Source organism: Macrobrachium rosenbergii, chromosome 36 (assembly GCF_040412425.1).
Source record: "Macrobrachium rosenbergii isolate ZJJX-2024 chromosome 36, ASM4041242v1, whole genome shotgun sequence".
In the NCBI taxonomy this organism is placed as follows: Eukaryota; Metazoa; Arthropoda; class Malacostraca; order Decapoda; family Palaemonidae; genus Macrobrachium; species Macrobrachium rosenbergii.
In genome coordinates this window covers 9,835,418-9,858,727 of record NC_089776.1, presented here as the reverse complement: position 1 = coordinate 9,858,727, position 23,310 = coordinate 9,835,418, and the positions used below count along the sequence as shown (strand labels likewise).

At 38.5% G+C, this 23,310-nt stretch overlaps 1 protein-coding gene across 2 annotated transcripts in view; it reads left to right on the top strand.

The window, feature by feature from the left end:
• The window catches only part of LOC136856610 (uncharacterized), a 235,119-nt gene that overhangs the window by 138,637 nt on the left and 73,172 nt on the right, over nt 1–23,310 (top strand). Inside the window, exon 1 of one of the 2 annotated variants that reach the window (XM_067134538.1) lies at nt 3,182–3,628. The exons of the other annotated variant lie outside the window; for it this stretch is intronic. The gene's annotated coding sequence lies outside the window, so the exon portion shown is untranslated. Of the gene's footprint in view, nt 1–3,181; nt 3,629–23,310 lie in introns of those variants that run through there. 2 annotated transcript variants of the gene reach the window in all.

Below are 23,310 nucleotides of genomic sequence, written 5' to 3'. Positions count from 1 at the left end.
TTTGTCGTTGGGAAATAATAATAATAATAATAATAATAATAATAATAATAATAATAATAATAATAATAATAATAATAATAATAATAATAATAATAGGGGTAGTAGTAATAGTAGTAATATAGTTACAATTTCATCATATCATTATTGTGATAAGCATATTAATAATAAGCATAATTATTTTATTGAATGTTCAGAAGACTCACTCATCGTACCGCAGATGAAATTTGAGTGGATATGTAATACAGGCTATTAAGAAAATGAATTAATTAAATAAAATGTCAGTCTCACCTCCTCTGATGATCTTTTGTCAGCTTCAAAATGAGAGAGAGAGAGAGAGAGAGAGAGAGAGAGAGAGAGAGAGAGAGAGAGAGAGAGAGAAATTTTAAAGCATTCATTATCTGGAGAGAGAGAGAGAGAGAGAGAGAGAGAGAGATTTAAGCATTCGTTTTCTGGAGAGAGAGAGAGAGAGAGAGAGAGAGAGAGAGAGAGAGAGAGAGAAAGAGAGAAATTTTAAGCATTCGTTTTCTGGAGAGATATAGAGAGAGAGAGAGAGAGGGATTTAGGCATTAATTTTCTATAGAGAGAGAGAGAGAGAGAGAGAGAGAGAGAGAGAGAGAGAGAGAGAGAGAGAGAGAGAGAGATTTGTCGAGGTGGGCAAGGTGTCAGCAAGTGGGCCTGAAAAAAAAAAGCAGTAGTCCCAGTTATTAATTGTTGCTGGACCTCCCACACATCACCTCCTACCTCTGCAATATCCCCACCCCCTCCCCACCCACCACTCTCCCCAACCTTCATCCCCCCACATACACACAAACGCATCACATATCACCCCCACTGCAAACCGCGCTTATGCTTGCACACATCTCTCCCCCATCCTAAATCTCCCCCCTTCCCCTTCCACCAACACTAAGTAGGACCCACCCCGACCCCCTCTAACAGCCGAAAGCGTCCCGCTAACCCGCCTGTGCAGGGGGAAGGGAAATTTGGAGTAAGCTAATGTTGACTTAAGGTTAAATCTACAAACTTAGCGACCGGAGAAGGAAGGAAGGCGCGGGCAGCTTTCTTTTCAGTGGCTCCGTTATGCACACACACACACACACACAAATCTCCGGAGGTGCCGTTAGCCCCCTGTCGGGGTCAGTTTCCACCTGGTTGTTGATTTTTAGTTTTCTGTAAAAGGGAACTATTGAGGTGGCTTTGTCTGTCCGTCCGCACTCTTTTTCTACCCTCCCACAGATCTTAAAATCCACTGAGGCTAGAGGGCTGCAAATTGGTATGTTGATCATCCACCCTCCAGTCATCAAACAAACCAAATTGCAGCCCTCTAGCCTCAGTAGTTTTTATTTAATTGAAGGTTAAAGTTAGCCGTAATCGTGCCTCTGGCAACCGATATAGGATAGGCACCACCGGGCAGTGGTTAAAGCTTCATGGGCCGCGGCTCTTACAGCATTGTAACGAGACCACCGAAAGATAGATCTATTTTCGGTGGCCTTGATTATACGCTGTAGCGGCTGTGCAGAGAACTCGATTGGGCCGAATAAATTTCGGGACATTTTTTATTGTGTTAAAATGATTGTTGATTTTTTTCTAAAGGTTGTGGAAGTATTTTTCCTCCAATGGACACGGCGTGATTCGTTTGCAGGAAATAATGATGGGTGTATTTTGTTGCGTTAATTTTCTGTGTGTTTTTATTATTATCCTATTGATTATTAAATAAACTAAGGTCCCTTAGCACACACACACATACCCACACGCGCGCACACACAGACACACACACACACACACACAGAGAGAGAGAGAGAGAGAGAGAGAGAGAGAGAGATTGAATCTGACTATTCGTACCAATCCTTTTAGGGTTGAGGTAATATGGTTTGGTCATGTGGAAAGAATTAGAGATGATAGACTGGTGAAGAAAGGATACAGTCTGGAAGCGTTAGAATGAAGGATGAGATGAAGACTCACGAAGTGCAGGATTGGTGTGAAACAGGTATGGACAGGAAGGACCTCAATATCCAAGAAGGGTGATAGTGTCACTTTACGTTGGGGCTTGACGAGTTGCTGATGAACCTTCTCTGGAAGTGTATGAAGTGGTAATGTTGCTGAGGTTTATTTACACACGGGATTAATATATTATGTATTATCAGGGCCACCCTTATTAGGATATATATATATATATATATATATATATATATATACATATATATATATATATATATATATATATATTTATTTATTTATATACTATATATATATATATATATATATATATATATATATATATATATATATATATATATATATATATACACTGCATATATCACTCATTACCACAGGGATAAATAAAAGACTGGGTGTAATTCCTGACCGGTTTCACTTTTATTTTTAAGCCATTGACGAAGGCCTGATACATAGTGGTAGACATAAGCAATATATATGCTAAGGGGACAGTGCAAACTATATATCAGTCCTTCGTCAGTGGCTTAGAAATGAAGCCGAAACCTGTCAGGACCTATACACATTCTTATATATATATATATATATATATATATATATATATATATATATATATATATATATATATAAAATGTGTGAGATTCAGTCTGAGAAGTTTTAACTTTTAAGTAACTCCGAAAACATGACTTTTATTTATAAGAAGGCTACCTGACTGTTTAAAGAAACGAATGTAAACATCAAATACTCAAAACTAGTCTAGTTATCATTATAGGACTATTCTAATCTTGTACCGTGACTGTGCTTTCATAAGAATAAACGATTAGATTAGAATGATTTTAAGAAGAACAAAGAAACCTCATTATCTGAAACACTACGTTTATATGCTTTGGTAATGCACACACGAGAGAGAGAGAGAGAGAGAGAGAGAGAGAGAGAGAGAGAGAGAGATATCTGTTTATACTGCATTCTGTACAGGTTCCACCTCCTCTTCATAATCAGCGCGGGAGATCTATCACATTCTGACAAGAAACGAACGCAGAGGGAAAAAATAAAAGCGAATCGAGGTGTTTAAAGAGGGCAGTGGTATTGGTCTGGGAGAGAGATAGAGAGAGGGTGGGGAGAGGGGGAGGGAGGGATATGTGGGTGAGGTAGGATGCTGAGATAAAGAGGAGGGACCCGGAGGGGTAGGGGTAGGAGGATGTGGAGGAGGACGATGACGGTTACTTCAGGCAGACGCCGCGGTAGAGGCAGCAGCAGCAGCACCAAACGCAGTTGCCTCACTCACTTCCATCCTCCTGCCTCCTATCGTTTCTCCTCCTCAGTCTTGACTCGGCAGTGACTTGGGCAAGTCCTATGGAGTGCTCCTGTGGGGCGTATACTTGCAGGCGAGGCTTCGGAGCTGCTCCTCCTCCTCCAGGCGATGTCTTCGCCCTTTTATTGAAACAATTCTGAGGCTTTTGCTCCATAAAGAGACTCACGCTTCGCTTCGGCCTGCTGACGCAATGTACGCGTTTTTTTGGTGATCGCTTCTCGTAAAACGAGTGAATCTGAATATTTTTTTTTTTACTTTAAAAGTGACGTAGCTGGTGATGTTTTGATTTTATTTACTTCACGGGGAAGCAAAGTACGCCAAACAAGGTGAAATGACAGGCGGTTTTCAAACGCGCTCCTTTACAAGGTAAGAGGTAAATTTTACGTTCTCTCGTAATTCTTATAACTGATATGTTCGCGTCATTTACGTGTCAGTGAATACTCTTAGAAATTATCTCTATTTCCGAGAGGATCTTTCGTGGTAACAAAGGTTTCCTCTTGTCTGATCCGTAATGACAAGGACTGGGGAAAATGAATTTATATTGATGAGAAGTCTTGTTAACTGGCTATTGACACAGAGTCCAGCAGTACTGATTTACCTCACTGAAAAGCGAAGTACATTTTTATTCGCTGTAAACGAATTTGACGTTTGCATTTGAAACCGATACCAAACGGAGACTTCAATGATACGACGTTTCTGGAATGGTGATTTAGGCTGAACACGTGTTCAGGCCTAACATCCACCGCATGAGAATGTTGCCATCAATATTATTATATGAGACTTAGAAAACAGTATATATTATCCTTATCGCGAGCCATAGAAACAGAAAGTCGCCGGGGAATGCATTCGTGGACCGGCAAGAAACTGACTAGAGAAAGTTTTACCATCCTGTACCATGACGTGTGTGTGTGTGTGTGTGTGTGTGTGTGTGTGTGTACTCGCTTTACTCACGTGATGGAAAGAGATACTTCGTTGACGGGTTACGCAGAACTTGATAGTAAAAACTGGAGGAGGAAAATGAACGGAAGGAACGTTGAATGAACAAGTGACGGCTGATTTCTTCGAAGGGGAGGGAACGCTTTGTCAGAATTTGCAAATCTAATAGTTGCTTGCGCTGGTGGTGGAGGTGGTGATTCATAGTATGATTTTCCCTTCGTAGGACATCGAGACAGGATGCGGAGGGATTCCCCCCCATCCCCTTCCCTCGCTCCCTCCCTGCCCTAACCCCCTTCCCCAGGTGATGAGGTATCAGTAAGCAGGACGGGAAAAGACAGTCTAGTGTACCCTTTTGTTGCTCACGTAAAATTTGTTTACTTATTACTTTATTTATTTATTTTGATGATTTATGATAATTTGGCGATAAGGCCAAGCAAACACTGGGGTAATTTCAGCCATTTAGTACATGAGGCGAAAAGAGGGAGGTAGAGCGGTTGGACAGCAAGACGGAAGGTAAAATAAAAGGTTTGAAAGTGGGTGCAGCTAGGGAGCCGAAGGACCACTGCAAACAACCTTTAGGAATGCCTACAGTGCGCCACGTGGAGTGCACTGACGGCACTAGCTACCCGTAGTTAAGTCGAGGCAGTACCGGATTTCCGCACTGAATCATCGTCGGGAAATTGGCTGATATTATTACAATTTTGGCGTTACAGTCACCATGGTCATCTCCGCAGTAAACCGTCGAATTGTAAGAAAATGTTAAAAAACTTCTTACGCTATAACGTGATTGCAAGTTACATTCTAACAACAGATATGAAAGAAAATGTGCTGTGTCAGCGTCTTAATCAGCTAAGTCTTGGAAATGGTTCATTATTTAAATCAAAGACAGACATAAATAAAACCAAGTAAAAAATGCGCCAAAGTTTCAATGGCGCAATCGAGTTTTCTGTACAGCCGCTACAGCGTATAATGAAGGCCATAGAAAATAGATCTATCTTTCGGTGGTCCCGGTATAATGCTGTATGAGCCGCGGCCCATGAGACTTTAACCAGGGCCCGCTGGTGGCCTGTCCTATATCGTTGCCAGACGCACGATTATGGCTAACTTTAACCTTAAATAAAATAAAAACTGCTGAGGCTAGAGGGCTGCAATTTGATATGTTTGATGACTGGGGGGTGGATGATCAACATACCAATTTGGAGCCCTCTAGCCTCAGTAGTTTTTAAGATCTGAGGGCGGAGAGAAAAAGTGCGGAGAGGAAAAAGTGCGGACAGACAGACAAAGCCGGCGCAATAGTTTAATCTTATAGGAAACTAAACCAGCTATATTATTAAAAAAAAAATACCTTACTTTCAAAATACCTTCCCACTAGTAAGATATTCATTTACCAAAAACCTATAATTAAACATATTCCATACTGATATATGGACGTTAAAACACCCAAACCATTATTTATTTATTTTATATATATATTAAATATTTTATATTTTATATTTTATATTTTATATATATATTATATGTATATATACACACACACATAAATATATATACACATATATATGTGAATAACTATTTTTTATTTACTTACATTTGCCCAGAAAATTGAATAAGTAAATTCTTAAGTCGGGATTATGGTTGGACATATGTCCACTCGATTTCGTTACTTGAATGAACACATGTGTTGTCTCTATAAAGGCGGTGACTTATTAATACGCGGGGAGGCTGAATCATGCAGACATACGATTATATAAGTAAACTTATTTACTGAATGAATCATGCAAAATAATACGGGCGATCACACGTTTCTGTAACCACCCCGAAAAAAAAATACGCTGAATGGATGAAGGAGATTGGTTTATGCAAAGCTGAAATTTGAAGGAGATTAAAATTAATATTACAAAATTAAGATTATTATTATTATTATTGTTATTATTATTATTATTATTATTATTATTATTATTATTATTATTATTATTATTATTATTATTATTATTCAGGAGATGAGCCCTATTCATATGGAACAAGCCCACCAAAGGGGCCATTGACTTGAAATTCAAGCTTCCAAAGAATATTAAGGCGTTCATTAGGATGAAAAGCGAGGATGTAAAGTGAAATATAAAAAGGATTATTTAAAAATGTGTGCGTGCCGATTCTGTTGGGTTAAGACCCTCTTTTCTGAATAATAATAATAATAATAATAATAATAATAATAATAATAATAATAATAATAATCTTCATATTTGTTGAGGGCTTTACAAAGACCTAGTTTATAGATTCAGTCCCCAAATATATGGAAAAAATTTCACAGAATAATCTAACTGAAAATGTGTTCTATTATAGTCAAGGTTTGATAAGGCCACTAAATCCATGTTGAGGAAGATTGACGTCACACATTTCTGAACCGTTGACTGTACATAAACATGCGTGACTTAAATAGAGTCTCTCTCTCTCTCTCTCTCTCTCTCTCTCTCTCTCTCTCTCTCTCTCTCTCTCTCTCTCTTCTACGGGATAAGGGCTGTTCACCTTTATTCCAGTTACGGGCTATAATTGACATTATGTATATAAATAGCTATCTCTTGTTAGGGGGAAAACGGCTTAATGGTTAAAAACAAAAAGGTTCGAGAGAGAGAGAGAGAGAGAGAGAGAGAGAGAGAGAGAGAGAGAGAGAGAGAGAGAGAGAGAGAATGCTGGCAAGCGGTTTGAAGAACAGAGGCAATATACGTTATGGGGAAAAATGGGAGTCCGCTCGCACCTGGCGCCCCCGTAATAAATATGGAAACCCATTCTTTACCAACCCATTTTTTTTATGCCATTGCTTAAAGCAACGTTTAGAGAGCGGTCAGTCTTCTTCTGCTTGCTCACCCGACGTCCTGAATACAGTAGGCTATACTGTATGAGTACCTGAATACAGTAGGCTATACTGTATGAGTACCTGAATACAATAGGCTACTGTATGACTGCTCAGAGTAGCCTACTGTGTTTAGGCTATGCATATACACAGTAGGTTTCTGTATAGATCCATAAATACAGCAGCCTACTGTGTAGGTACATAAATACTGTAGTCTGTTTTAGTAGATACATAAATATATTAGCCTGCTGTATAGATACATAAATACATTAGCCTACTGTATAGATACATAAATACAGTAGCCTGCTGTAGAGATACATAAATACATTAATCTGCTGTATAGATACATAAATACAGTAGCCTACTGTATAGATATTTAATACAGTAGCCTACTGTATTTATACAATAGGCTAATGTATGAATACGGTAGGTCACTTTATAGATACATAAAGTAACGTACTGTATTCACATGTTTTTACAGTAGGCTATTCTGTGAACACATAAATACAGTGGGTATTGTAAAAATACATAAATGCATAGGTATTGAAAGAATGCATAAGTACAGTAGGTATTGAAAGAATACATAAGTACAGTAGGTATTGTAAAATACATAAGTACAGTAGATATTGTAAGAATACATAAATACAGTAGGCTACTGTATGAATACATAGGCATACAGTAGCCTACTGTATTTATACAAGGAGAATTGTTTTAGGGCATTAATGCAATGTAATTTGGAGTTGGGAACACCAGCGTACCAGAATTACAGCAACAGCGCAAGAATTCCCAGACGTCGACAAATGGAGACGAGACCTGGAATTTTTCTGTCGACCTCTGGAATAATGAGGCGCCAGAATTTGACGCAAGAGAAGAAAGGCGTATCTTTTAAACTGCGTAATGGCGACGGGGAGACACAAAACGGCTTTGAATTTCTTGCAACCTCTTTCATTCCCTTTACTGCACCTCCGTTCATATTCTCTTTCTTCCGCCTTACTGTCCATCCTCTCCTAACAATTGATTCGTTGTGCAACTGCTTTGAGGTTTTCAAACTTTTCACTTTCAATTTCCGTTTCAGCGCTGAATGGCCTTAGTTGCCCCAGTGCTTGGTATGTATGCCTAAAAGCTATAAATCAATCAATCAACTGAGGCAGAATGATAAAATTCGAATTTCGAAATAGCGACGTGATCTGAATTAAATTTCAAATTTAATAATGTTGTAGTGTAGGTGGGAACTGCCTGTTTAGTACAGTAAGGGTGTTGATTATTGCGTATAGGTTATTGAAATCGTTTCAATTATTTCCAGATACCCACGCAGTCAGGTGTAGCCATAGGAAGGTTTTTTAAAGTTGCAAGATATATATATATATATATATATATATATATATATATATATATATATATATCTATATATATATATATATATATATATATATATATATATATATATATATATATAATATAAACATATGCATATATATATTGCATGTGTGTATATATATTATATATATTATATATATATATATATATATATATATATATATACATATGAATTAAGATGTTGACTCAATTTAAAGGCGCGTTAATATGTTGACCCAAGTTATGGATGACTTAGGTTGTTCAATCAAATTACAGGCGAGTCAAGACGCTGAACCATCTTACAAATGAATTAGATATTGAAATAAGTTACAGATGAAATGAAATGCCGAACCAAGTTAAAGGTGCTGAACTAAGTTACAGGCGAATTAAGACGTCGAACCAAATAACAGGCGAATGAAGACTTTGAACCAAGTCACAGACGAATTAAGATGCTAAATGCTTGCCCGGTCCTCGTGTACAGAACCGGGGAAGTAAACCTTTGAAAAATAATCCGTATTAACCGCAAACGGTAATAAAAGAAAGGAATAAAAACAAAACAAAAAGAAAGAGAGGGAGAAAGGTGACGATAATCTCCCGAAAGACAAACAAATGAGATCGATATTAATAAAACAATATAGGAGTCTGCTTACCTGCTGGTCCAGGTAAGGGGTGGATTGAACCGGTTTTGGGCCAGTTCGGGTCCATGTCCCAAGGTAAGGTTCGGAGAGGGATAAGAGAGCTGATGTGGACCTATTGACTCAGTCCTGCCTACTGTAAGGACGGTTATAGGAGTTGGTTATATTTGAGACTGAATATTACAAATGATAGCCTTTGCTAGTGTTTACAAATGATTCCTTTTACTGTACTTCCTTTCATATTCTCTTTCTTCCATCTTACTTTCCACCCTCTTGCTAGGTTTTCCTCCTGTTACATTTACTATTTCCTTTTCTCTCTCTCTCTCTCTCTCTCTCTCTCTCTCTCTCTCTCTCTCTCTCTCTCTCTCTCTCTCTACCGTCTAAGTCAATAATCACTGAGGAGAACAAAAAAGGCAGGAAATTCGTCAGTTTCGTAATTTACTTAATTTCGCTTACATCCTGAATCGAGTCTGTTTGAATATCGGGAAGGTTTAATTATATGCTTTTTTCCGTTTTTTGTTTTTGTTTTTTTATACAACGGTTATTAATTCATCGTGACGAAAAACCACTAATGATTAAAGTCTCTGATGACAGCATGACACTGTACGCCCATTCACACACACACATATGTATACAGTATATACACACACGCGTATATATATATATATATATATATATATATATATATATATATATATATATATATGTATATGTATATATGTATGTATGTATGTATGTATGTATATGTATATGTATATATATGTATATGTACATAATTATATAATTTCACTGCCAACAATAATGAGAGAGATTATTTTGGAATAAGGAATAGGTCAGAACGTCGGAGATTTACTGCCCTAGAGAGAGAGAGAGAGAGAGAGAGAGAGAGAGAGAGAGAGAGAGAGAGAGAGAGAGAGACATCATTCCCCGAATGTTTGCAAACCTAAAGATGAGTCTGGCCTTGAATATTGTTGTTGTCAAGTTCCTTTGAAACAACGTGGCCTTATGCCGGCAAGCGAGAGTCGCGTCACGCCGACGAACATAAAATTTGAAATCGGTGGCTGCATTAATCATTAGTGTAAATAATTCGCAGGTGTTCTCTAAGTCCGTGGTTCTCAAATGTTTGTTTCGTTAACCCCGCCAGTGGCGTGATAGATCACCATTAACCTCCTACCGCGTTCCACTTCAGTTATGTGAAGTTATAAACGAAAGAAAAAATAATGGAATGTTTAATTTCTAATGTATTTTATACGCAAGAGACTAATTTTACTTTAACTCAAATACTATGAAATAAAGCATTTAGATTTTAGACATTATTCCTTTGACAGAAAATTAAAATTAAAGCAGTGTTCCTTTTTATTACGAATTGGAATTAAGGTGCCTCGTTAACCCCCCCCCCCCAGAAACGGCTTCATTACCCCCACGGGGGTAATTACCCCCAGTTTGAGAACCTCTGTTCTCAGTCGTCAGCGTGGCAGTGGACGACTTTTTGTGCTGTTTATTATTTTTTAAATTTAATTAAACTTATTTAATTTTTTTCTATTTTATGAATTTTTTTAATGAATTTTTTATCAGCTTGTCAGGGAACGGATTTTTGCGTTGTTTATTATTTTTTAAAATTTAATTGAACTTAGTTTAATTTTTCTTTTGTGTTGTTTATTATTTTTTTTAATTTAACTGAACTTAATTTTTATTTTTTTATTTTATGACTTTTTTGATAATAGAAATCTGAATGTAAGTCATACAATCATTTATGTTTGAAGGTATGGGTTGAACCAATAGTTGATTTTATCTTTAAAAATATTATCTATAAATAATAGGTAGACATCACCTATAAGCAAATAAAGTTGTTTTCCGGCAGACGTGTTGTTGTTACGCCAACCTACAGAAGCCTATCAATCATCTATAATAACGTAAAAGGTATTAGTCTGTTTTAGTTGTTTGTTAAAGAAAAATTTTGTGCCGGCTTTGTCTGTCCGTCCACACTTTTTCTGTCCGCACTTTTTTCTGTCCGGACTTTTTCTGTCCGCATCTTCAAAAAAAACTACGGAGGCTAGAGGGCTGCAAATTGGTACGTTGATCATCCACCCCCCAATCATCAAACATACCAAATTGGAACCCTCTAGCCTCAGTAGTTTTTATTTTATTTAAGGTTAAAGTTAGCCATAATCGTGCGTCTGGCAACGCAACAACAGGCCACCACGGCCGGCTGAGTGTTTCATGGGCCGCGACTCTTGCAGCATTACACCGAGACCACCGAAAGATAGATCTATTTTCGATGGCCTTGATCATACGCTGCACAGAAGACTCGATTTCTTCGGCGCATTTATTTTTTTATCACGCGTTCAGTATGCATACTGGTACGGTACACGTCATATAGAGCGTGCACACGCTGACACATTATCAATGCTAACTGCGTGTGCATCACGCCTATTAAACCGTATTTATAGTATGTGTACCAGATGTTGACCTCGTGTTTTATCAGATGTACAGTCCACATAATGATTTACCGTTTACTGTGTACAGACACACGTGTAGTATATATTCACAGTTACTTGTGAATGCTCAAGGTGTATTGCACCGTAGTCACGTGTGTTTGTCAGGTGTAACACTGACTATTAAGTATTTGTGTGTGTTACCTCGTATGCAATAACGGATTAAGCATTGCTGAACACAGATTCCGAGTACGCTTGTGTGTGTACATATTAAGCGTGGGTATTTACCGGTACTTTCTGCATCAAAGTGAGTAGCAATATTGTAGGTATGAATTTTGAGAGTTCATATTAAACGCGAGTTTTTATCATTAATGAAACATGACGTGAAGCTGGAATTTCAGAAGTCCAAGAGGAGATGCAATGAATTATTACCATCATAATACAATTCGACTTGTTAGGGTAATAATTCATTTGTATTTTAATATTTGACTCACATTTTTATTTTTTTATTTATTAATTTGTTAACTTATCCGTTTTTCTAATCACTGATCTCCTCTTTCTGTTTTTCCAATTGCGTTCTGTTTCTCCGTTCGAATGAACGCCTTGATATTCTCTGGAAGCTTGAATTTCAAGTCAATGGCCCCTGTGGTGGAGTTGGTCCATGTGAATAGGCTTCATCTCCTGAATAATAAGAATGATAATAGGATCCAAGTGTCCAACCTTGTAGGTATAAATTTTCTGTGTACTATACATTAAAACATGAGTATTTATTAGTTGTTTTCTGTATCAAAGAGTCCAGCATTATTGTATATAGGTATAATTTTAGTCTTCTGTAAAAGAAAACTATTGAAATGACTATTTGTCTGTCCGTCCGCACTTTTTCTCTCCACCCTCAGATCTTAAAAACTACTAAGGCTAGAAGGCTGCAAATTGGTATGTTGATCATCCACTCTCCAGTCATCAAACATAAGAGATTGCAGCCCTCTAGCCTCAGTAGTTTTTATTCTATTTAAGGTTAAGGTTAGCCATGTATCGTGCGTCTGTCACCGCTAGAGGTGCCAGCCGCCGACGCATCTCCACCTGACCGCATCCGGGGAGCAACTGAGCGCTGCCCGGTCGTGGCAGAGAGTTTCTTACTGCAGCACATCGAGAGTTTCATACAGCATCATACGATTTACAGAAAACTCGATTGCGCGAGGAAACTTCGGTTAATTTTTTGCTTGTTTTTATATATATATCAAACGCGAATATTTATTAATCATTTTCCGAATCTTAGTGTCTAGAAGAAATGGATCTGACTTTTGCATTTTTGTCATTTGTTTAATAGATGAATAAGCATTAAACCTTATTTTAAGCGTCATTTAGATAAACATTGTTTTAAGCGTTATTTTCCCTCTGGATGAAAGATGGAAGTCATTATTATTAATGATGACAGTTCCCCATTCAAGGATATGTTCTTATACAATGCAGGTCTTTTTCGAAAAAAATTAAAAATCTCTCTCTCTCTCTCTCTCTCTCTCTCTCTCTCTCTCTCTCTCTCTCTCTCTTGGTTTCCAGTAGTCCTGGGAAAGAGAGAGATCTTAGGATAGGCTCTCTCTCTCTCTCTCTCTCTCTCTCTCTCTCTCTCTCTCTCTCTCTGTTTCCTATAGTCCAGGGAAAGGGAAAGTCTCTGATCTTAGTAGGTAGTTCTGGGAGCAGTCCTTCTCTCTCTCTCTCTCTCTCTCTCTCTCTCTCTCTCTCTCTCTCTCTCTCTCTCTCGGGATACCTAATTATGAGTGTTGGCATGACAACCAAGCACATCATCTCTCTCCCCTCGAGTCGCAAGTGGTTAGGCCGTCCCCTCGGCTTTGAGTGCCCTCTCCTCTCTCTCTCTCTCTCTCTCTCTCTCTCTCTCTCTCTCTCCTAAAGCCCTGGGAAAGAGAAAGATATTAGGATAGAACCTCTCTCTCTCTCTCTCTCTCTCTCTCTCTCTCTCTCTCTCTCTCTCTCTCTCTCTCCTAAAGCCCTGGGAAAGAGAAAGATATTAGGATAGAATCTCTCTCTCTCTCTCTCTCTCTCTCTCTCTCTCTCTCTCTCTCTCTCTCTCTCTCTCTCTCATAAAGTCTTGGGAAAGAGAAAGATATTAGGATAGACTCTCTCTCTCTCTCCTAAAGTCCTGGGAAAGAGAAAGATATTAGGATAGACTCTCTCTCTCTCTCTCTCTCTCTCTCTCTCTCTCTCTCTCTCTCTCTCTCTCTCTCTCTCTCTCTCTCCTAAAGCCCTGGGAAAGAGAAAGATATTAGGATAGACTCTCTCTCTCTCTCGCTTTCCTAAAGTCTTGGTCGTCTCTCTCTCTCTCGTTTTCCTGAAGTCTCTCTCTCTCTCTCTCTCTCTCTCTCTCTCTCTCTCTCTCTCTCTCTCTCTCTCTCTCAAGGGTCTAATGAAAAGGATTCGAATTCCCCGAACATGAATGAGAATGTAATTAGGAACTAGTCCTCCTCTTAAGATTTCAGTTCCAAGTTGGGAAAAGGATAATTTCATTTATTTACTCTATAATATTCATGCGGCAGAATTTACCCTTGAAGTGGGTAATTGGTACTTTCAAGTTTAATTACTCTTTTAATTACATATCATTAGCTGTAATTGCCTCCTGCCTTTCGTTATGTGATCCTGACCTCCTGGTCACTTGGAACTTTGTCGAAATGAATGAACTTTTCTTGAAAGCTTAGTTTATCCCTAACCTTTTCCCGTCAGTGCACCTCACGCGGGAGACTTTAGGCATTGCCTCGGGTTCTTAGCAGCGTCTCTTCGACCCCGAGCTGCTGCAACCCCTTTCATTCGTTTTTACTGTACCTCCGTTCATATTCTCCTTCTTCCATCCTACTTTCCACCCTCTCCTAACAATCGTTCCACAGTGCAGCTGCGAGATTTTCCTCCTGTTAAAATTTTCAAAGTCTTTTTCATTGTCGATTTCCATCTCAGCGCTGAATTGACCTCACATGTCCCAGCGCTTGGCCTTTGCACTTAATTTTATATATATTCCATTCCTAACACTTTCCCCACGTGGAAAGTGAGAAGAAATTCCAGGGAAAAGAAATTCCAGTGGAAGAAATTCCAATTCAGCCTTGATGAATGTCAAAGGCCTGCGACCAATTAATTTTCTTTGCATTTTGAGATTTTTATTTTATTTGTCTTTTATTTATCTACTTTTTTCGAATATCTGAGGTGGAAGTAATTAGTAAGACGATGAGTTTCCACTGCGCTTCGATTTTATATATTATTATTATTATTATTATTATTATTATTATTATTATTATTATTATTATTATTATTATTTTTCACGTGTTATCAAGGGTATAAGAGGCTTGGTGTGGACTTCAGGACTTAACCAACCGAATGTATCCCTTCACGAATAATTGAATTAAGCGGGGGTTCCTTTCTTGTAACCGAACTCTTCTAGTAGTTAGAAATAGATAAATATATATATATATATATATATATATATATATATATATATAATATATATTATATATTTTATCTATATATATATATATATATATATATATATATATATATATATATATATATATATATATATATATATCAACATGAAATCAGTACTGCTTCTACAGTACGGTGCTTTGTTAAGATACCCCTTAATCCCCCTCTTCCCCATAAAATAAAATAAACAAGAAAGAAATAAAAAATAAGATATTTGGCAATAGCACAAGTATTTTCGCTAGTGTTACAGTAGCTACCCAAACCAGATTGCGCACAGTTGTCCCTTTTCCTGCATTTCTTAGCCGCTAAGTCTCGTTAAGATTCCTCTCTAAGTCTTCCTGAGTCTTTACGAGGTCATTTTGGATGGATGGAAAGGTCAGGGAGGGTCAAAGCCCCCGGGAACATGACCCCCCCTAAGGTAGAGAGTTCCGAAATCCAGTCATCTTAATAAAGATCTTGAGATTTCGACACCTTGATCCGGGTGATGTTTCTGTTTTGCCTGATTGAGAGGAGTGAGGAAAGTGAGGGATGATGAGGAGTGAGGAAAGTGAGGGATGATGAGGAGTGAGGAAAGTGAGGGATGATGAGGAATGAGGAAAGTGAGGGATGATGAGGAATGAGGAATGTGAGAATGAGGAAAGTGAGGGATGATGAGGAGTGAGGAAAGTGAGGGATGATGAGGAATGAGGAAAGTGAGGGATAATGAGGAGTGAGGAAAGTGAGGGATGATGAGGAATGAGGAAAGTGAGAATGAGGAAAGTGAGGGATGATGAGTGATGAAAGTGAGGGATGATGAGGAATTAGGAAAGTGAGGGACAATGAGGAATGAGGAAAGAAAGGAATAACGAGGAATGAGGAAAGTGAGGAATAATGAAGGAAGGTTCTTCCTATGAATAATTCAAGAAGGAACGCAAGGTAAACAGGGTAAGAACCGTGTAACAAAGAGAGAGAGAGAGAGAGAGAGAGAGAGAGAGAGAGAGAGAGAGAGAGAGAGAGCCTCCCTCAACTAAAGAGAGACCTTACTCTTAAATTTTCTGAAAACAATTTACTGATATGCCTGGATGTGTTCAGTAACGTAGGAAACTTGATAATTTTCCTACGATATACAGTTGCATAATAATCAAAGGAAATCCTTTGTTGCTAAATTGCCTTTTGCTGACTGTTTATCTGAAAGAGCTGGTCTTGTTTTAATTCCTAAAATACACTCTACGTCTGGTAGTATATAAAAAAATCAATTTCATTGCCTTTTTATTTGTCTTTGTCTTGTTTTAATATATAAAAAAAGCAAGTCCGATACAAGCCAGAACATAAGATAAAAGCCAGAACACCTGACGTGTAAAAGGTTTACAAACGTCCAACTTAGGTAAATCCTTGTGTAGGCAAAATATCAGCAAACAAGAAAGTTGGGTATAAGTCAGAACAACTTACGTGTAAGAGGTTTATATATCTCAAACCTAATTAGGCCTAAATCCTTTTATGGATAAAATATTAGGTAAATAATTTTATGAATAAAATATTAAATCCTTTTATGGATAATATATTAGGTAAATCATTTTATTGATAAAATATTATTTAAATCCTTTTATGGACAAAATGTTAGGTAAATCCTTTTATGGATGAAATAATACGTAATTCCTTTTATGGATAAAATATTAGGTAAATCCTCTTAAGGATAAAAAATCAGGTAAATCCTCTTATGGATAAAATATTAGGTAAATCCTTTTATGCATAAAATAATAGTCAATCCTCTGATGAATGACATTAGGTAAATCATTTTATAGATAAAATAAATAAATCCTCTTATGGACAAAATATCAGGTCAATCCTCCTATGGATGTAACATTAGGTAAACCTTTTGTATGGATAACACATTAGGCAGATCCTCTTACGGATAAAATATCAGGTAAACCCTCTTATGGATAAAATATTATCGAGAATTACCTGTGAAAATATGAAGACACAGCAACTGCTTGCCCTCACATGTGCGCTCGGAAAGGAATATGAAAATAGTTTAAGCAACATCGAGGGAGCGAAGTGGAAGCATACGTGCTTGGAGGACTACCTACAACTCGAGAACTTCAGATTTCTGGAGGACGGCGAGGGTCGGGGGTGTGTGGGTGGGTGGTATAGGGGGAGAATCTCGAGTGCTACTTGAATGTTTTGCCAAGGGTTAGGGCGCGGGAGGAAGAGATCGTGGTTTTTTCCTGTAATGTTGTATTCTGTGGGGGTAATCACGCATGTTCTCTCTCTCTCTCTCTCTCTCTCTCTCTCTCTCTCTCTCTCTCTCTCTCTTTTTTTTCTCTCTCTCTTTTTATCTCTCTCTCTCTCTTTTTTTCTCTCTCTCTCTCTCTCTCTCTCTCTCTCTCTCTCTCTCTCTCTCTCAACACGTGTTGGATCCCATGACGGGGAAGGAACAACTTAGGCACGTCTCTCAGAAAATCTCCCCGCCCGTTTCAAGAAAGAAATCAGAAGTGAATTATGATGTGCCTGGTGGTTAGTCGACTAATTTGGAATGCAGCTGTGGATAACAAGCGGGAGTAGAAAAAAAAAATGAACTGAGTGACCTGTGCTTTTAGTTTTCTGTAAAAGAAAAGTATTGCGCCGGCTTTGTCTGTCCGTCCGCACTTTTTTGTCCGCACTTTTTCTGTCCGTCCCCAGATCTTAAAAACTACTGAGGCTAGAGGGCTGCAAGTTGATATGTTGATCATCCACCCTCCAACCATCAAACATACCAAATTGCAGCCTTCTAGCCTCAGTAGTCTTTATTTTATTCAAGGTTAAAATTAGCCATAATCGCGCTTCTGCAACGACATAGGATAGGCCACCCCTGCCCGTGGTTAAAGCTTCATGGACCGCTGCCCACACAGCATCATACCGAGACCACCGAAAGCCAGATCTATTTTCGATAGCCTTGATTACACCCTGCAGCGACTGTACAGAAAACTCGATTGCGCCGAAGAAACTTCGGCACATTCTTTTTACTTGTTTCAGAACGTTTCGTGTCCCATGAAGAAAGAAACAAATAAATCCCCAGGTCACCGGAATGAATACATTCACATACAACGACGGTCCTAAGATGCTCTGTCTTTGTCTGTACGTTTGTCTGTGTGTGTGTGTGTGTGTGTGTGTGTGTGTGTGTGCGCGCCTCCGTGGCATGACTTATTAACCAGTAATGAGCGGCAGTATAAAATTCTCCGAACATGCGATTGCCAACCCGCCACCAAGACTCATTAACGTAATTTACCATTATGACGCAGGCCTCTGTATATAACAGACGGTATAGACATGTTCGTCATTAGCGAGCGAAATCAAACACAAATTATCCGTAACACAAAGCGGTGTTTTCTCAGGCAACTGACGTTATCGGGCTTTGCAATGAGTGACTCTACGTTGCTTTAAGTTTGTGAATGTGGCGAAATGCTTTACGGGAATTTTACAATGAGTAAGATATGTGCGACTTCCAGTTCTACGGAAGCTGTTGATGAGTATAAATTTTTTGAGGTCCAGTATGATAACAAGTAAAATATGCGCAATCGAATTTTCTGTACAGCCGTTACAGCGCATAATCAAGGCCACCGAAAATAGATATATCTCTCGGTGGTTTCGGTGAAATGCTGTATGAGCCGCGGCCCGTGAAACTTTAACCACTGCCCGGTGGTGGCCTATTTTACATCGTTGCCAGAAGTACGATTATGGCTGAATTTAACCTTACATAAAAATAAAAACTACTTAGGAGGCTAGAGGGCTGAAATTTGGTATATTTGATGACTGGAGGGTGGATGATCAACATACAAATTTGCAGCCCTCTAGCCTCGGTAGTTTTTAAGATCTGAGGGCGGACAGGAACAAGTGCGGACAGAAAAAGTGCGGACAGAAAAAAGTGCGGACAGAAAAAGTGCGGACGGACAGACAAAGCCGGCACAGTAGCTTTCTTTTACAGAAAACTAAAACCACCTCGTGACGCGAGCACCATATTAATATGCCCATTAATAGAAAAAAAAAAGGACTTCGTTTTTAAGTAGGCTATTACCCTCATGACTTATGACGATGCATTTCATACCTGTCGAAAAATACTCTTTTTCTTTGATATTACAATGTTCTTTTTTCTTTTGCATTACACGTTTGATCTTTTGAATTATGAAGCAAAAGGTGGTCCGACAGCCAGCCGAGGACCATTAGCTAAATGGATGTTTGTTAATCGCCTGCTGAATTATGTTCGCTGACTTCAAAGCCACTAGTTGCCTGAATGTACGCTGAAATCCGATAGCTGCTATTTCTAGTTCAGACTGGAGAGAGAAAAACTGGGGGGTCGGGGGGTGTGATACAATCACCTTCTCTCGCTAATTGTTGTAATGGCTGGAGAGAGAAAAAGTGGGGTGTCGGGGGGTGATACAATCATCTTCTCTCGCTAATTGTTTTAATGACGAGATGTAATCAGAATTAATTTGTATGATAGACGTGCGCAGATACTAATTTCATTATTCAGAGGCTCTCTCTCTCTCTCTCTCTCTCTCTCTCTCTCTCTCTCTCTCTCTCTCTCTCTCTCTCTCTCAATTTTCAAAGCTTTTAGATCAGTGGTGAGAACTATTACAGAACCAATTTCATTGTTCAGAAAACCCAACCTCTCTCTCTCTCTCTCTCTCTCTCTCTCTCTCTCTCTCTCTCTCTCTCTCTCTCTCTCTCTCTCTCTCAAAAGCTTTTAGATCAGTGGTGAGAACTATTACAGTACCAGTTTCACCTCTCTCTCTCTCTCTCTCTCTCTCTCTCTCTCTCTCTCTCTCTCTCTCTCTCTCTCTCTCTCTCTCAAACTTAACCCCCTCCAAATGCAAGAGAAATGGACAGACAAACTTAATCTAAGCGCGTTTTCCAGGAAAATGAAACCGTTATACGAAATCTCTGGCGTCAAGAAATTCAGCACAATTGTTTCATTAGGATCATTTAATGACAAAAAAAAAAAAACATTCCCTTTTGCAATTAGATTCACATTGGCAAGGGATGTTAATTAGGCTCGAATGTCGTCACTCAGGATTAGCGTAGAGGTATCTCTCTCTCTCTCTCTCTCTCTCTCTCTCTCTCTCTCTCTCTCTCTCTCTCTCTCTCTCTCTCTCTGTGTGTAGGTGCATTAACGGCTTATCAGCTAGCAGAGTAACTTGCCATGTCCTTTTGAATATTCTAACTCATTGTTTTCCCTTCACTGATGCTATATGAATAATAATTTTGCTTTTCCAGACTCCCATGCTCATGGGATATAATTTGTAGGATAAATATACATATATATATATATATATATATGTATATAATTATATGTATATATATAAATATACATATATGTACATAGGTATATATGTGTATGTATAATATATATATATATATATATATATATATATATATATATATATATATATATATATATATATATATATATATATATATATATATATATATATATATATATATATATATATATATGCTTATATCTGATATTATCAAAGAAGTTATTCGTAAACAGGTCTACGTATTCGATAAGCAATCGCCTTCACACCAGTGAATATTATTGTCTCTATTTTCGTATGAAGATCTAAGGTCTGAGTGTGGTCATTAAACCCTTGTATACTCTGTCTTAATCTCTGGACTTGTGTCAGTACACCATTATTATGAGTCTGTGTACATTAGGAAGAGTATTTTTTGATATCTCCGTCATCATGTCATTGCGGTATGGACTTCACTGCACTGGAAAGTTTGATAACATTGAGCTGAAAAGTTCATCTTTTGAATGAGGTTGATTATTAAATTAGTTATTATTATTATTAATTATTATTATTATTATGATTATTATTATTATTATTATTATTTTATTCAGAAGATGAACCCTATTCATATACAACAAGCCCACCACAGGCGCCATTGACTTGAAATTCAAGCTTCCAAAGAATATGGTGTTCAAACGAAAGAAGTAACTCGTAAGAAATATATTATTTCAGTACAGTAAAGATTCATTCATTTTCATCTGATTTTTATTTGCTTTGGAACATTCTATCAGCGATTGTTCGCAGGGGAATGTGATAAACACATTTCAACTCATGGATAATGAAGATAGTGAATTTTTCGTTTTTGTGAAAAATTACATCTTAAAAGAAGCCCTTTTTCACTTTCGGGCGCAAGAAGGTGTGTGACCTTGAATTAGGTCAACCCTGCTGGTTCAAGGTCATACAAGCTGACCTTTACTTCTGTCCCTATAGAACGAGTTAGCGAGGTGTCTTTAGGGTAGGCTAGGTCCTGAAGTTAAAAGAGTTCATTGCATGGTCTTTGTATTACATTGAGCCGGCCTTATGCCAGCGCGGCCGTTTTACAAAGGTGGTCGGTCCGTAAGTTTCATGAGGTGCTGAAGGGAATAAATGGCCTGGTATGGACCTCTGGACTCGGTTAAGCAACAGATTGATCGTGAATGCTATGAAGTGAAGCAGGTTTTATCTCTGTTAAGGTTACGTGTCCAGGTGACGAGTTTTCTCGTGTACTTTGCATTTTGACAGGTCAGGTTGATCTTCCGGTTGAAGTGATCGTCTCCATAGGGTGAATATTACCGACAGGAACGGGAGGAACGTTCCAAAGAACGTAGACATCTGCACAAAGAACGTGAAGGTTGTTCCAAGCATGTGACGATCTCACATCACAGGCACCTTGACACCCGGAGTAACGAGATTTGAGATTTTTGGTACGCTAGGAAAGAAGGGGGGTGGGTGGGTGGGTAGGGGGGGGATGGAGGAACGGGGGTGGGGAGGAGGAAGAGGAGGACACTAATGCCACAAAGAACGCAAAGACTACTACGAAGGAATCGGGGGAATTCCACTAAGAACTTCAAAGAGTCGCAAACAACGTAAGACACCTTATCGCTAGGAACTGCATTGTGGAACTTGATGGCAAACAGCAATTAAGTCCATCCCCGATAATCTCGAAATAATTACTTATATCTCTTGTCAAATTATTATGAAACAAGTAAAAAATGCCCCGAAGTTTCTTCGGCACAATACAATTTTCTGTACAGTCGCTACAGCGTATAATCAAGACCACCGAAAATAGATCTATCTTTCGGCGGTCTCGATATAATGCTGTATGAGCCGCGCCCCATGAAACTTTAACCACGGCCCCCTGGTGGCCTGCCCTATATCGTTACCAGAAGCATGATTAGGGCTAACTTTAACCTTAAATAAAGTAAAACTAATGAGGCTAGAGGGATGCAATTTGGTATGTTTGATGATTGGAGGGCGGATGATCGACATATCAATTTGCAGCCCTCTAACCTCAGCAGTTTTTAAGATCTGAGGGCGGACAGAATAAAGTGTGGAAGGACAGACCAAGCCGGCACAGTAGTTTTCTTTTACAGAAAACTAAAAAAGAGATTATGCATGATTATTTATATTGTCAAATTCATATAAAAAACGATTATACAAAAGAAAAATGACTCCTTTTTTAAAGTCTCAATACAAATATAAAAGTAACTGCTTCAATTTTTTTTCCAGTCGTCAGATAACTTGACTAAAATCTCATCCAAGCATAGACACAATTGAGTTGTATATAGCCTATCTGACCTTTCTGTTAAATTTATGCATACTCGTCATTTATGTAGAGTCACACGCTTGTACACTAGAATCGCAAAACATGTCTGAAGTATATAAGTATATGGACTTTTTTTTTTTTTTTTTTGCTGAACCTTGTAAGTCTACTTTGTAAAGTGTTCCATTGCGAGGCATACTTTAATTGCAAGTTATCCACCTCACGCGGTGCACTGTAGGCATTACATAAGGTTGTTTGCAGCGTCCCTTCGACCCCCAGCTGCAACCCCTTTCATTCCTTTTACTGTACCTCCGTTCATATTCTCTCTCTTCCATCATACTTTCCTCAACCCTCTCCTGACAATTGTTTCATAGTGTAACTGCGAGGTTTTCCCTCTGTTACGGCTTCAGAAACCTTTTTACTGTTAATATCCCTTTCCGCGGAGAATAACCTCAGAGGTCCCAGCGCTTGCCCTTGGCCTAAATCTTATATTCCATTCCATTCCATTATATTCCTGTCTCTCACATCTTGCCATACCTTCAAGAATAGCTACCGTCTTAACTTTCACGAACTCTTTTTGTAGAGTTTTCTGGTTCGCTGGTACTGTCGGTAGCGTCGTGGCGTGCCACTCAGATGTCGCGAGTTCGCGTCTCCCCCAGGGCGATGAAAAATCACTGGCTCTGTGTCACGATCAGTTACTGCCGCAGTGTGGGGATGTCTGCTGCGGTGGGAGGTTGAACCAACATTCTTTGGAAGTTCAAAGAATTTCAAGTCGATGGCTCCTTTGGTGTGCTCGTTCCATGTGAA